The following is a 13,705-nucleotide window of genomic DNA, read 5'->3' as shown; positions in this document are numbered from 1 at the left end:
CCTCCCCACAACAACCCAACTACATGATTCCGAAACACATGGTCAGCAATCCTCAACTTCTGTTGTACTTATTTACCTTGTGATATGGGTTTGGGAGAGGAAGACAACAGGCATCTGTTGAAAGGCATTCCCCCATGTTATTGGCTTCTTATAGGATCAAGGGTAAGAGCTGGGTGCCCTGTCAGCTCCAGTAAAAAGCAAGTAGAGTGGGGCCACTCACCAATCAACTCAGGGGATAACTGTGCAGCATCCTTTCTCCCTCGACCCTATGCTCTCTGCTATAGTATCCTCATTCACATCACAGAGTTCATTCTTGTTCTGCTATCTGCTGGAATCTAGCTATCAACCTTCTATCAAAAAAAAAAAAAAAAAAAAATCTTTACCACTAAGAGTAAAGACAGGAATTCCTAATGGTAGGCTAGCTGCACAATCAACTTTCAGGCCCAAGGAAGAAACTACTCTGTTACCTCCCAGACAGCCATGACTTAAAAGTACCAAGGGCAAGCCCAGAAAACCTATAAAGGGGCTTCATTCTTCCACCATGCCTTCTGCACCAGTATTCTACTGTTTGTGCTTCATGCTGATAGGTATACTTTGTTGGGGTCTCCCACCTCCACTAATCACTCTCCCTCAAAACACCAGCCCCTCACAGGCGCATAGGGCCACCAGAGAATTGCTACAGAGAGGACCTCCCCAGATCTCCCAGAATGCAGTGTCCTCGGACTGTCTACGATCCCTCGAACCGCCTACTATCCCTTAGACCCGCCTACGATCGGACCTCCGCTGCCAACTTCAAAGAGACTCAAGGGCGGGCTGGGAATCTTTCCATGTACTTAAGCAGAGTCCAGTTATTAAAAATCGACCCTTGATCAGTGTGAAATTGTCAGGGCATCCATTTTCCTTTCGCAGCCTATTCTCTTTTAGGATATTCCCACCCTTCAGTACGGACCTAGACCGGAGTGTTTCTGCAGGCGGGAACACTCATACTTAACACGAATATAGGCTAGGATAATCAGAAAAATGTCACTTAGTATGCTATAAATCATATGACCTTATGATAGAGAATGTCCCTTCTGTATGTCAGGACACATACCCCCGTTGTCATGGCAGTAGCTAACGGCAACCCTCTGCTACTGAAAGTTTTTTCTTGAGGACTTCAAGGATAGAACCCTCATAAACCTTCCATGTATTTAGTGTCAGGATGATGAGTAATTAATTAGCATGGTGATTTATAACTTTCCTTTTCGACTCGAAGGATTTCTAGTCTTCCCTGAATGGAAGTGGATGGCCCCTATTCTTGGATAGCCCCTTCTTGACCCTAGAAGACGTCAGCAAGACCTTTTTAACGGATGACTTCTTTCACTCCCTACCCCATATCACAAAGATGTATAACCAAAAGTTTAGTATTGCTGACCATGTTTTGGGTTGGGGGCGTGGGGGGGGGCACAGACTACTCCTTTCACCACTGTCAACGTAATGAGCCACATGAAACTGCACACATTCACTCAATCCAGCAGACACTTACTGTGCATCAACCATGTTCTAAATGCTAGAGTTAAAAGCAGAAACAGTGCTTTATACTAAACAACTAACAAATGTAAAGTATTCCAGGATAGTTATTGGACAAAGACACTTTTCTCTTCATGAACCAAAGAACTGAACGGGATTTCAATGGAATAATTTAGGTTTGCTTTTCTGGAGCGTATGTTAAAAGATCCTTTGGAATTGTGCCAAGCCAATAGACTGGTCACTGTATCTAACAGGAGGGAGGGGGTGCCAAGATCAGAGAGAGTGCCAAGGCGGGGCTTCCCTTGTGTTTGCATGGCTCTGTTCCATTGGCTGAGTGGTAGCTACTCAAGGTTTAAGAAAATATACTGTTATATAAAGTTCTCATCGGTCTTAGTCTCCCCTCTGGTGTGGCTTGAAGGAGAAAGGGCTCCCACAGGCTCAGGGGTATGAACACTTGGTTGTCAGTAGGAAGCATTAGTTGGGAAAGTTGTGACATTTAGCCTTGCAGGAGGAAGTAGGTCTCAGAGGACTCTTACAACCTGGCCCCAGTTCTTGTTAACTCTCTCTTCTTCACTGAGTGCAGATATGACCAGTGAGTCTCCTATTCCTGGTGCATGCTTTTCCTGTCAGTGGCTGTGCCTTCTCCATCACCACTGACTGTATCTCCTTGGAACCATAAGCCAATATTAATCCTTCCTCCCTTAAGTAGCCTTTGCCCAGTTATTTTGGCACAGGGATTGGAAAGTAATTCACACACCTATATTTCAAATCACACCTATTACTTTCTTTCTTTCTTTCTTTCTTTTTTTTTTTTTTTTAAGATTTGTGTATTATTATAAATAAGTACACTGTAGCTGTCATCAGACACACCAGAAGAGGGCATCAGATCCCATTACAGATAGTTGTGAGCCACCATGTGGTTGCTGAGAATTGAACTGAGGACCTGTGGAAGAACAGTCAGTGTTCTTCCCTGCTGAGCCAACTCTCCAGCCCCACCTGTTACTTTCAAGTTGAAAATCTTGTTAAAATATTAATATTTTAAAATTTTTTAATTCTTTCTCCCTGTCTACCTCATAAATCACTAGAAGGGACCTCTTGAAAAAAAACCAAAGGATTCCATGGTAGAGTCTGGATGTAATCATTTCCCGAGGCCCCCATGTGAGAGGCTGGACAGGCAGCCTATGATGATGGTGAGAGATGGTGGAACCAGGAGACAGAATCTACTGGAAAGAGGTTAGGTCTCTGGGGATGTGCTGTTGAAGGGGATATTGGGAGTTCCTCCACTTTCCTCTTCCTCTCAGCTTCACATACACCATGAAGTGAGCAGCTGCTCCATCCTATGGTCTCCACCACAACGCCCTGCCCAACCGCTGCTGAGGAAAAGGACTGAAATTTGATAGCGTGATCCCAAGTAAACCTCCCTTCTCCTTAAGTAGATTGTATCTCCGGTGTTTTGTTACAGTCTTAGAGCTGCCCAACAAGCGAAAAGCAAGCTAAGGACATTCTCAGTGAGCTATGATTGTCTTCACTGCTGAAACCTCTTAGTCTCTCACAGATTAGGAAATGACATCACTTCCTGAGTGAGGACTCTGACTTCCTAACAGTACCGGAGCAGGGGCTCCTCATTTACACTCTGGGGCACTCTTCCTTGATGTAGTCAACACAATCTGAGGGATCATTAGTGGTCCCTGGAACTCAGCTAGGAGAATGTTGGATGAAAAACATTCCCAACGACATAGTCTGCTTTATAACTGCAGCCACCCGTGCCTTCATGCAGCTCACTCAGACTGGACGCCACTGAATCCCAGAGAAGTTCCTAGTCAGACGAGTCCAGTTGAAACGCCAGCTTCCCCACTTTTGAAATTCTCCAAAAGACTACCGCCCCCTACCCGCAAGCTTCAAGGGCTAACCTGATATTACTGTCTGTACCACATCTCATGCTCTATCTATTGGTCATGCAAGTATGAGGTTGAACTCTGATGGCAGGCTGCATGCACCTCCACACCCTGGTACTGTCTATAGCATCTGGCCCCGGAATTTTCTTCCTTCATTGCCCAGAAGTCTGGTACGCTCATTCACTGGTGGTGGTTGTTGCTAATACCTCTAACATAGACTGGGTAAGTTTCAATATGAAGAGGTTTCTTTTGGCTCATGGTTCTGAAAGTCCGAGGTCTTCGGATAGCATCTGGACATTGATGCTGCCAGAGTCCAAAGTGGCTTACGTCATTGCACAGGATGGGAAAGTTTCGAGTATTTGCCTCTTTTGGTGTCTCTTCCTCTTTAAAGGTACCAGGATTGAATCTAGGGGCCTCTACCAGAATGATTTGGATTCTAATTACTTCCCACAGAAACTACCTACATTTGTATTTAAGTTCCCAACCTCTGAACATCTCACCATGGCAGCCAAATTTCAATACATGAAGCCTTGGGGAAACACTTAAACCACATAACTCCAATGCAGATCAGTAACTTGTCAGTCTTTGTTTTCAGTGGTAACACTAACAAGATTAAAAAAACGAGAAGACATAAAGACTTCCTGAAACAAAGACAGACAGTGAAACCAGGGGAGACAGGAAGACAGGGGAGGAAAAAGGACTAAATTGATGGATGGTAAACCAACAGAGTGCAACCCAGGTGGGAGAGTCAGAGACTGACCAGAGAGGATGAGAAGCAGGGATGAAGAGATGAAAGAATGAGTGCGGGGAGTCCCCTGCAGATGGTTAACGCTACTGGACCTGGGTCAAATGAACACCAACCAGAGCTGTCTAAAGGGACCCAGCCCTCCTCCTCCTCCCTAACCTAAGCAGTCCGCCTTGACACACACAACTTTCGTCATTTTAGCTGTGAGCTCTTCTGTTCAGCAGAATTTTATTTCTGTTTTCCTTGCGCTTTATGAGAATCCCCCACTGGCACTGTAGATTGGTTATATATGTCAGGTTCAAATAAAATAAAATAATAATAATAATAAAAGCAAGCTGGCAATTTCTTTGCAATAGAATATGCTGCATATTTCATGAATTAGAAGCCAAAGGAGTTTTATGATTCCTGAACCAAAACCTCCCCATATCCGAGGACCAAATGGGAGGACAATACAAAGAGAGTGTCACAGGAAAAGAAACTGAACATTTGCTCTCCAACCCCAGGGAATGTTCAGGTGATTAACTGGCGTAATGGGTTTCTCTGTTTTGCTTTGTGTTTACATGAGTTCTCGTCCTGACATGCATTTCAGAGATGGAACACAGTGCTAGTGTTCATGGGTAGGAATGTGTACCCCTGCTCGCTCACACTCCTTTCTCAGTACAGAATGTCTGGCTGGTTCCTGCTCTTAGCCTGACAGCAACTTCCCAGCCAAGCGTTATTTATATTTTCAAGCCACTTCTCTATCCTGGTACAGAAGGCAATCTGGCCTAGTAGAAGGAGCACTGTCTGAAGAGCCTAAGGACTCTGAATCACGTAGTAGCTCACCTCTACAAAATCATGTATCCTTCTCCTCTATCCTGACCTAACTGGTGAACTGGGCAAACTGACTTATCCACCTTGAGAATTCAATCAATCAAAGCCACGTTATTTCTCCTCAGAATAAGTACAGATGAGAAAGAGGGTGTGACTGTTTCAGCACAACATGCCCTTCCACGATTGCTTTTTTGAACAGTGGAAATGCTTAAAGCCACATTTCCACTAAAACATCAAAACAAACAAACAAACAAATTGTTGGCTGGAAATCTTGAAACATACCTTGGGTTGGTTAGCAAAACTGGCATAAAAAGAGAGGGTCTGCTCATTGTCAAAAGCAAAGATTTTATTTCATTTGAAGGGCAATCTGAACAGTTCATTGATAATAAATATTTCATGCCAGGCACTGTCTCAAGCACTTTCTGCTGACCCTTCCCAACAGCTATAAAATACATATTGTTTTAGTATAAATAAAACTAAGGCGCAGAGAAGTGCTTGCAGAGCTGGGGCAGCTGGAGTCTCTAACCAGGTGATGCGGCCCCTCGTGGAGAGTCTGTGCCACCTGTGATACCAGCTCTTCATAGGAGCGGTTGTTTGCCACAGCAGTCACTGACAGTAGCAAGGACACCCTACTAATTAACTGCCTAATCAATTACTTGCTGATTAATTACCTAATTAACAAATATTGCCACAGAGTAGATAGTTATGACCCAATACCAACTAGAACCTTCTAGAAGCTCCAAAGAAGTCACAGATGGTTAAAGTGCAACCATTAGTCCAATGACATGCTGAGAACCAAGCCACGCCCACCTGTGTTGACTGCATGCAAAATGGGAAAATCTGGAGCCTGCTTTCCACAGGAGGTCTTAACCACTTCTTCATGCCTGGATTAGAGTTTACAGAGGCCCTGGAAGGAGCTCATTTCCCTTCCCCATCCAGAGTTGTTCCCCATCTGTGGTTGAGGTGGACTCTGGGACTAGAGTAGGTAGGTGGGTTTAAATCCCCTTATCTCCTAGATGATTTCAGCTCAATGACCAGGTTTCCCTGTGTCCAGCTCCCCATCTAACAAACAAAAATGAGACTGCAAGGATCTGAAAGATGAAGTAAGGCTATGTGTGCCAAGTGCTAAGAAGGGTACCTGCCCCTTACCTGGGACTCAGGAATGTGAGTTTTGTTTTTGTTACTATGAGGAATGACTTGTCCAACATCACAAAGAAAATGCCTGGATCCAATCCTAGCCTTCCAATTACAAAAGACACCCCCATTCCTTACTCAATTTCTATGCTATTACCAAAATCTACCTTTCTCTTGAAATCCTTCTATGTGCCAAAACACTCATGAAGGGTATTTTCCTTCAAAAGTGATCCAAGGTCCACAAGTAGATCCTTGCTTTGCAGGTGACAACATCCAAGTTGTGAGGAGTCATAGGATTAAGTCTTAACTGCTTAAGATGTGTACATCTTTTGTCACTAGTGAGCTCTGTAAGATTTAGTGAGTCCTAAGCAATACTTCAAGTTTCTGACAACAGCCTTTAATGCATACTATCTGTGCCGGTGCCATCTAAACGACATAAACTCTGCTTCTCTGCTTTATGTTTGACTTGAGTGAATTATCAAAATGAAGTGCTGCCTCAAATAGATTCTTCGTCTGCCTGCAGCATGGCTCCAAGCCTCAAGAAGCCACCAAATGCAATGTTTAGATGGGTACATGATCATGAACCAAGCCAAAGGCCCACCTGCTTAAAATAAAATGACTTCGGAGGGCAAAGGGGTCTGTAGCTACCTCTGTGGCTCTGGGGAGGGACCAGTAAGTGACAGTGACGGTGCCTCTCATCTCTGCAGCCTCACACAATGGTGCTCCTTGCAAACATACCCTGAAACAGCCTGTGAGCTGAGCTTCATCAACAATAAGCAATTTCTATTCAGATTTTATTGTTGAGTACACTGGTCATGATTAAATGTTTCAGATAAGCCTATTCAGACCTTAAGCAAACTACCACAAAAAAAGAATCATGACAAACAAGAAACATATAGGATCCTCCTACTAAAAATCACGTTCCAAATCTGCTTTTAGAAGATTTAATGGCCAAGTTCATGAGTAAAAGAATGTATCCACTTGAGAGCTACCCAGTTCCCACGAATATAGTAACATGTTGTCGTAGCTTCCCCACCTTGGCCTCTTCTCTCCCGCTGCAGATCCTGCGTTGTCAAATAGTTACAAAGTCACATCGCTTTCACATCACTGCATTTTGAACTTCCTAAACCTCTACTAGAGCCCGTGTGTATGGAAAAGAACAATAGCACTTCAAAAGCCATTTCTGAGAGTTCTTCAATACTCCATTTGAATGCTAGGGTTTCAATCAAGGACAGCAGCAGACAATTTGATTGCTTAGAAGTTGACTTTTATACAGCTTTGATTAGGTCGCCCAGCTCAATGGGAAATCAAGAAAATCTTTGATCCCTTTCAGTCTCTAGAAGAGCCACGAAACCTTGTCAGGATAGGGAGGAAAAGAGATGGGAAGGGGGCGTTTGTCTAACCTCACCCCATAGCCTGTCTCTCTTTTTCCGCGGTGCAACTCAGAGTTCCATCCAGAATTGCTCATCTTGGAGATAATAAAAAACAATGGGTGCTAATTCAGGGGGTGGGGATGGTTTATAATTTTATGGATTTCCCGAAGACCCATAATTGGCACGTGAACGTACAAGCGTGAACTGGATAATTAGGAGGTTCTGAACGTAAGCCACCTTTAATTTATATGATTACTTTGCAAACATGTTAAGTGTTGGGAAGTGTCAGCAGAACCCCTACAAAGCCTTTATTCAAAACCATCAACATTGTGAAAGTGTGTCTAATGGGCCAGCTCCAAAGCGATGGCAAGGATGCTCTCACCTCCGGGATTTGGCACTCGGAGGCATTGTGGCATCCTTTAGGAGGCCTCTGGGCAGAGAATGGCGATCCGGCCTCCGCAATCTCTCCTCCACTCCGAGCTCTCTTTCTTTTCTTTCTTTCTTTCTTTTTTTTTTTTTTTCTTTTTTTCTTTCTCTCCTCCCTCCCTTCCCCCTCCCTCTCCTCCCCCCAGGGGAGGCACGCGGCAGCTCACCCCCTCTCACAACTTGCCCTCCGACTTACCTCCTTTCCGCGCCGCGGCGCTCTCCAAGTCTCTAGCTCCCGACAGTCGCCTGAAGCCCTGGGCTCCCCGCCCCCATACCATTCCTTCACTCTCGCAGCCCANTCTTTCTTTCTTTTTTTTTTTTTTTTTTTCTTTTTTTCTTTCTCTCCTCCCTCCCTTCCCCCTCCCTCTCCCTCCCCCCGCCCCTCCACGCGGCCACGCATCCTGCCTCAGAAACACATTTCCGAACTAGCACTTGCCCGCGCCGCGGCGCTCTCCAAGTCTCTAGCTCCCGACAGTCGCCTGAAGCCCTGGGCTCCCCGCCCCCATACCATTCCTTCACTCTCGCAGCCCAGGCGGAAATACCCCGCAGACCCCCAACAATGAGGACTTGTGTGATGCAGATGGGGGGTTGGGGCCCCGTTCCTAACGTGAATGGGCGTGCAGGGTTGACTACTAGACCGTGTGGCAGCCTAGCCGCACACAGTTTGCAAAGCAGCTTTCTCTGCCCACCCCGCCGCGTTCACTAGCACCAACCCCAAAAGAAATAGAGAAAGAAAGAAAAAGCGCCTTTAAAAGTGCAGTGAAGACTCACCCTCCCACCAGGGGTCACAAGCATACGCTGCGGGATGCAGACAGCAGAAGCAGTGACCAGCAGGGTGTGGAAATACACTTTGTAGACTCACCAAGTATCTTCCTGGAGCCTTAACACAAAACTACCCCTAAATCAGGACTCCCTGACTCCGGGTTTCTTTGGTGGCTTGGACTGAATCGTAGGGCTCCTTTACGAGACTAATCATGAAGAATCAAAGTTTCCCCAGCATGAAAATCCTTATCTTGCGTTCGAGAGAGTAGGGTACGGAGTACTGGGAGAAGAGGGCAGGATGTGAGGGGAGTGGCGGGTGACCAAGGGCCTGAGGACTTAATAGTGGAGGGAGAGCGACAGGGAACACCAGGACGCAGGACCCAAAGAAAGGTTTCGGTCCAGCGCCGATGTCCGCGGAAAGGGTTGGCTTGATTGGGATGGGTCCAGTTAATGGAGAGGTCGAGGCAGAGCCAAAGCGCTGCTGGGATGTAGGGAAGTGAGAATTCGGGTTCCGCGGAGTGGGGAAGAGGTCCGACCCGCGGGTTCCACCAGCAAAACAGGGAGGAGGCTTAGGGAGAACTCGGCAGGTCCTAGAGTGGGAGAAGGCAGCCTCGGGTGGCTAGAGCCAGAGGAGGACGCAAGGGGTCTGGCGACAGGGTCTCGGGTAGGCAAGCCTAAAGAGAGGATCGCGAGTGTTCAGAAGTAAGGCGAAGGAAGTGGGGACCAACCGGAAAGGAAACGCAGGGTAGCTTCCCAAGCAAGTGGTGGGAGATGATAGAAAACTGCGGCACTCGCTAGTGCAAGGCACCTCGCGCCAAACTCCCTTGAGAAGCGCCCCGAAAGCCATCCTCCGTACCCGGGCTCGCGGGCCCCAGCCGAGCTACCCGGGCTCGCGGAAGCCGGGTGTCCCCGTGGGCCACCTGCGCCCGCTCAATTCGGGGTCCCCCGCGTGCCCCCCGCCGCTCCTCTCACCTCGGCTCCCCCGGAGCATCCTCCTCGGCTGCCGCAGCCGCCCCGGACACGGCTCTCCATGCCCTGCGGGCGGCCGCACTCAAACGCGCTCTCCAGCCCGGGGAAGCCCGGGTGAGCGCCGAGCTGGGTCCATCCTCCCCGGGAAGCGACGGGCGCGCGTCAGAGCAGGGGGAGGAGACCAGCCCCCGTGCGGTGCGCAGACCCGCCTCCTCCAGCGGCCCCCGCCCCGCGCCAGCCCCGCCGCTCACCTGCCACTGAGCGTCCCAAGCCCTTCCTCGTCCGCTCCCTCTCCCGCCGGGGCGCTCTGTTCGCCGCCGGAATGCTTTCCGAGCGACAGCTCAGTGGAGTCGCCGCGGCGCCGACGATGGGAAAGAGCCTACGAGCGGGCGAGCGGGGGCGCCGCGGCTCGCGGTCGCGCTTCTCCAGCCCCCTCGCTCGCCCCCCATCCCGGGAGTAGAGACCGATCGGAGCAAAGAGCTTGGGGTCCCCGCCCTGCGATTCGTCGCAGGGGGTGGGGGGTGGGGGTTGCGCTGGGAGCCGGCCACGCTCCTAGGCAGCCGCTGCAGTCCCCTCCCGGACTCCGCTGATTCTCCAGCTCCTGCTTTTAGCCAAGCCTCTATGCTCACAAGTAGACGGGCGCAGAGCCAAGCGGAGGCCGGGCGAGATTCTTGCCCCGAGCCCCTTGGCAGAAGGGGGCGCCCTCTCCCAGCTGCCCAGGCCGGCTCCAGCCCGCCTTTTACTGGCGTTTCCCAGGCAAAGTTGACCTGCACCTGTCACTATTTCAATCAGCTCTAGGCAGCCTCCTGTGCCCCTGAGGGCACGCAGGCCCCAGTTAACTTGTTTTCCCTACTCCATTCTTAGAATGCAGGTCAGTAGAGCCTCCTGTAAATTAGAACCTGTTGTGCCGAAGAAGGCTCTTCGGGTCCTACCTTACAAAAAGATCTCAGAAACACCGAGTGGCAAAAAATAATTGGATTAGTCGGAAATTCTTCCACCTTGAGATTGGATTCGGCTTTGTCAACGCCAGTGTGGCACGCATGTCTCCTGAGGCTTGAATGCTTGGTGGGAAGGAGGAGTGTGAAAATCACCTACTGCCTGTCTCTGAGAGCCTGGTGCCTGAGAGCAAAGGAAGAGAACCAAATACTTGCTTTTAAAGTTTACTCTTCTTTTGAGGGGGCCACACTCCTGCCCTCCAGCTGGGCGATAATAAAGCTAAAACGGTGGCTTGTTTTTTTTTGGGGGGGGATTTTTTTCTGGTAGTTTCTGTTATTCACCCATGAAAATGTAATGATGCATTTAGGGTTATTACCTCTAGAGTCAATGGGCTAAAAATATTTAGCCTAATGCACTGCTTGTGGAGTCAGTAGGTCCGTGGCTGGTTTGTACAAAGTCATCTGGAGACCCTCCCTTCCTCCACAAAATTCACGAGCCATTACACTTATCCCATAATAACAGCTCTGTACAAATGGAGGCCCTGCAAAACTGGGCTGTCAGGCACCTCTGAAAAGATAGCAATTTACATAGAGACAAGAAAAAAAAAAAATCCTGAGGTCATAGGCAGGATGAAATCTACTGAGAAGGGCTGATCGGAAGAAATTTCCCACAACTTGGCAGAGAGGTTCCATTCTTGATGGTTTCTGTCTACCTCTGGGTGGCTGTCAGTCTAAAGATGGAACCAGGGAACCTCCACCGGATCTCTCTCCAACTTTTACAAAAGTTCTGGAAAGTGGGAGGAGTTGGGCACCAGGTTCTACATCCAGTGTGAAGTTGAGACTGGCTGGAAGGACACAGCTGTGATCAAGAAAACATTTTACTTCCATTGTTTTCAAAGAGAAGTCCCTGGAGTCTGAACTCTGATACCAAGAGAGAAATTCGAGACCTCGCAGAGGAAATAGGTGAGAGTGTAGTTGAGTGTTAGTCATTTCTGCAGGCTAGTAAATGCCAGACCTTAGGTAAGCTCGCGTAAGTCTGACTTTTTACAGACTCTACCAAAACAAAATCTAAAATTCCCCGATTTAGGGACAGCTTTGAAACATCCACATACATGCCTGTTAAGAGTACAGGTCTAAGGTCTGACTTGTAGCTGCCTCCTCCCTCCTTGTCTTCCCCTGACTTCGCCACTACAGACACCAGAGAGAACTGGCAAACTGAGTTTGCCAAGCCATTCAATGTATGAGAAGGTAAAACTCTCTCTAGTCAGTGTTGGACAAAGTCCACCATGGAAACTGGGCAAATTCCCATGAAATCCAATGGGGGCAACAAGGCACAGCTGTTCCTATCTCCAGCCTGGAAGAAAGTGTGATGTATAGGCACAAGCTGCCCACTATGGGCCTCAGGGCCTTCCTGGTTAAACTAAACCAAATTTAAAGGAATATTTTGCCACTCAGCTAAATGTCAAGAAATAGCTCATCTGAAAGATAAGGTGTGGGGCTTTACTGCTGTTATTTTGAAAACACCAATGTTATTTGTATTAAGTATGGCATAAAGAAAAAAAATCAATAAATGTGCTTTCATCATGTAATCTGAGAAGCAGCAAGATAATAATACCCGAGGCTGTATATATTACTTACTCCATTCTGAGTAGTTTGAGGTATTTCTCATACAACCTTTACAATATGGACTTGGAAATCTGTTGGCCTTCTTCGCCTCTGGCAGGCCATCTCTCAGTGCTTCTCTGGTGGTAAACACTTCACTCACAAGATTGCAATGAGCCCTAAATAAGGTACCAGGCAGAAGCACAACCCAGTAGACATTGGTTCTCTTCCCAGAATACATCCAAATCGTTCATTTTGATTCACCTAATTTTGGCAGGGTTCCTTCTGTCCATCAAGGTCTATGTTAAGAGCTCTGTCCATTGGACAGAGACATAGCATAAGTAACAAAAAGCTGGGCAAAAAGGCAAGCTACTGAATATATGCCATCCACCCTCATGCGATTGATGGCATCCATCTTCCTGTGATTGACAGGCACTCAGGGTCAGCTAACACAACTGACCCCAGGATTGGAAACCGGACCTGTGGTTACCTGCCATAAATTCAGTGTGTGATACCACTCCCCCAAAGGAAAGAACACAGAGCAGTGCCTTCTGTAACTTGTATGCTATTTAAATCCGGTTTATTCCTAGCAGTTTTCAAATACACGTCTGGTTTGATAGTGGGTTATAGGCTCTAAGTTTGGGAGTCTTTCCTTACAGATCAATGCTGAATAGTTGGCAAGTAAGTAGTGTGTATATTTAAGGTGCACAATGTGATGTTTTGACATATGTTCACATTGTGAAATGATTAGCACTATCAAGATAATTAGCATATTTATTACCTCACATAGTAGATTCTTTTTTACATGTGTGATAAGCTCACTCTAGATCTAGCCCCTAGCAAATGTCAAGTGTATTGTACATTATTATTAGATGTACCTAACTCACCCTGTGGTACACAGACCTCCAGAACTTATAACAAAGGTTAACACCTTTGACAAGAATTTCCCTATTTTTTTTTAACCCTGTAACTCCTGGACACTACTATTCTACTCTGATTTTGTGACCCTGTCTTGTTTAGACTCTCTCTCTCTCTCTCTCTCTCTCTCCCTCTCTCTCTCTCTCTACACACACACACACACACACACACACACACACACACACACATATATATATATATATATATATATATATATATATATATATATATACTGTCATGCTCTATACCTTCTCTTTCTGTGCCTGGCTTATTTTGTATCATAGTGCAATTGAGCATCGTGTTGTCACAAATGGCAGATTCACTTCTTTTTAAAGCTTAATAATATTCCATTGTAGAAACACACACACTACTTTTTCTTAATCCATGATCCACACTGATTGACGTTCTATTGATTTCATTACAAATATGCTGAAATAAACAAGGACGTTCAGGCACTTCCTGGAGATAATTAGTTCATTCCTTAGATTTACATATCTGGAAAGGAGCTCCACTTTTGGTTTTTGAAGGATCTCTATACTGTTTTCCAAAAAAGGTGGATTAATTCACAATCCCACCAGCAGTAGATATATATTGTAGATAGATATTGGTAAAGACTTCCTTCTT

The 13,705-nt window shown here is 46.8% G+C and overlaps 1 protein-coding gene across 5 annotated transcripts in view; it reads right to left on the bottom strand.

Annotated features, from left to right (window-relative positions):
• The window catches only part of Dab1 (DAB adaptor protein 1), a 1,123,238-nt gene that overhangs the window by 378,151 nt on the left and 731,382 nt on the right, over positions 1-13,705 (bottom strand). For 2 of the 5 annotated variants that reach the window (XM_029539574.1, XM_021199768.2), the window contains exon 1: positions 9,630-9,773. The exons of the other annotated variants lie outside the window; for them this stretch is intronic. The gene's annotated coding sequence lies outside the window, so the exon portion shown is untranslated. Of the gene's footprint in view, positions 1-9,629; positions 9,774-13,705 lie in introns of those variants that run through there. 5 annotated transcript variants of the gene reach the window in all.

Source organism: Mus pahari, chromosome 6 (assembly GCF_900095145.1).
Source record: "Mus pahari chromosome 6, PAHARI_EIJ_v1.1, whole genome shotgun sequence".
NCBI classification, from domain to species: Eukaryota; Metazoa; Chordata; class Mammalia; order Rodentia; family Muridae; genus Mus; species Mus pahari.
The sequence above is the reverse complement of the archived record's forward strand: the minus strand, read 5'-3'. Positions and strand labels throughout refer to the sequence as shown.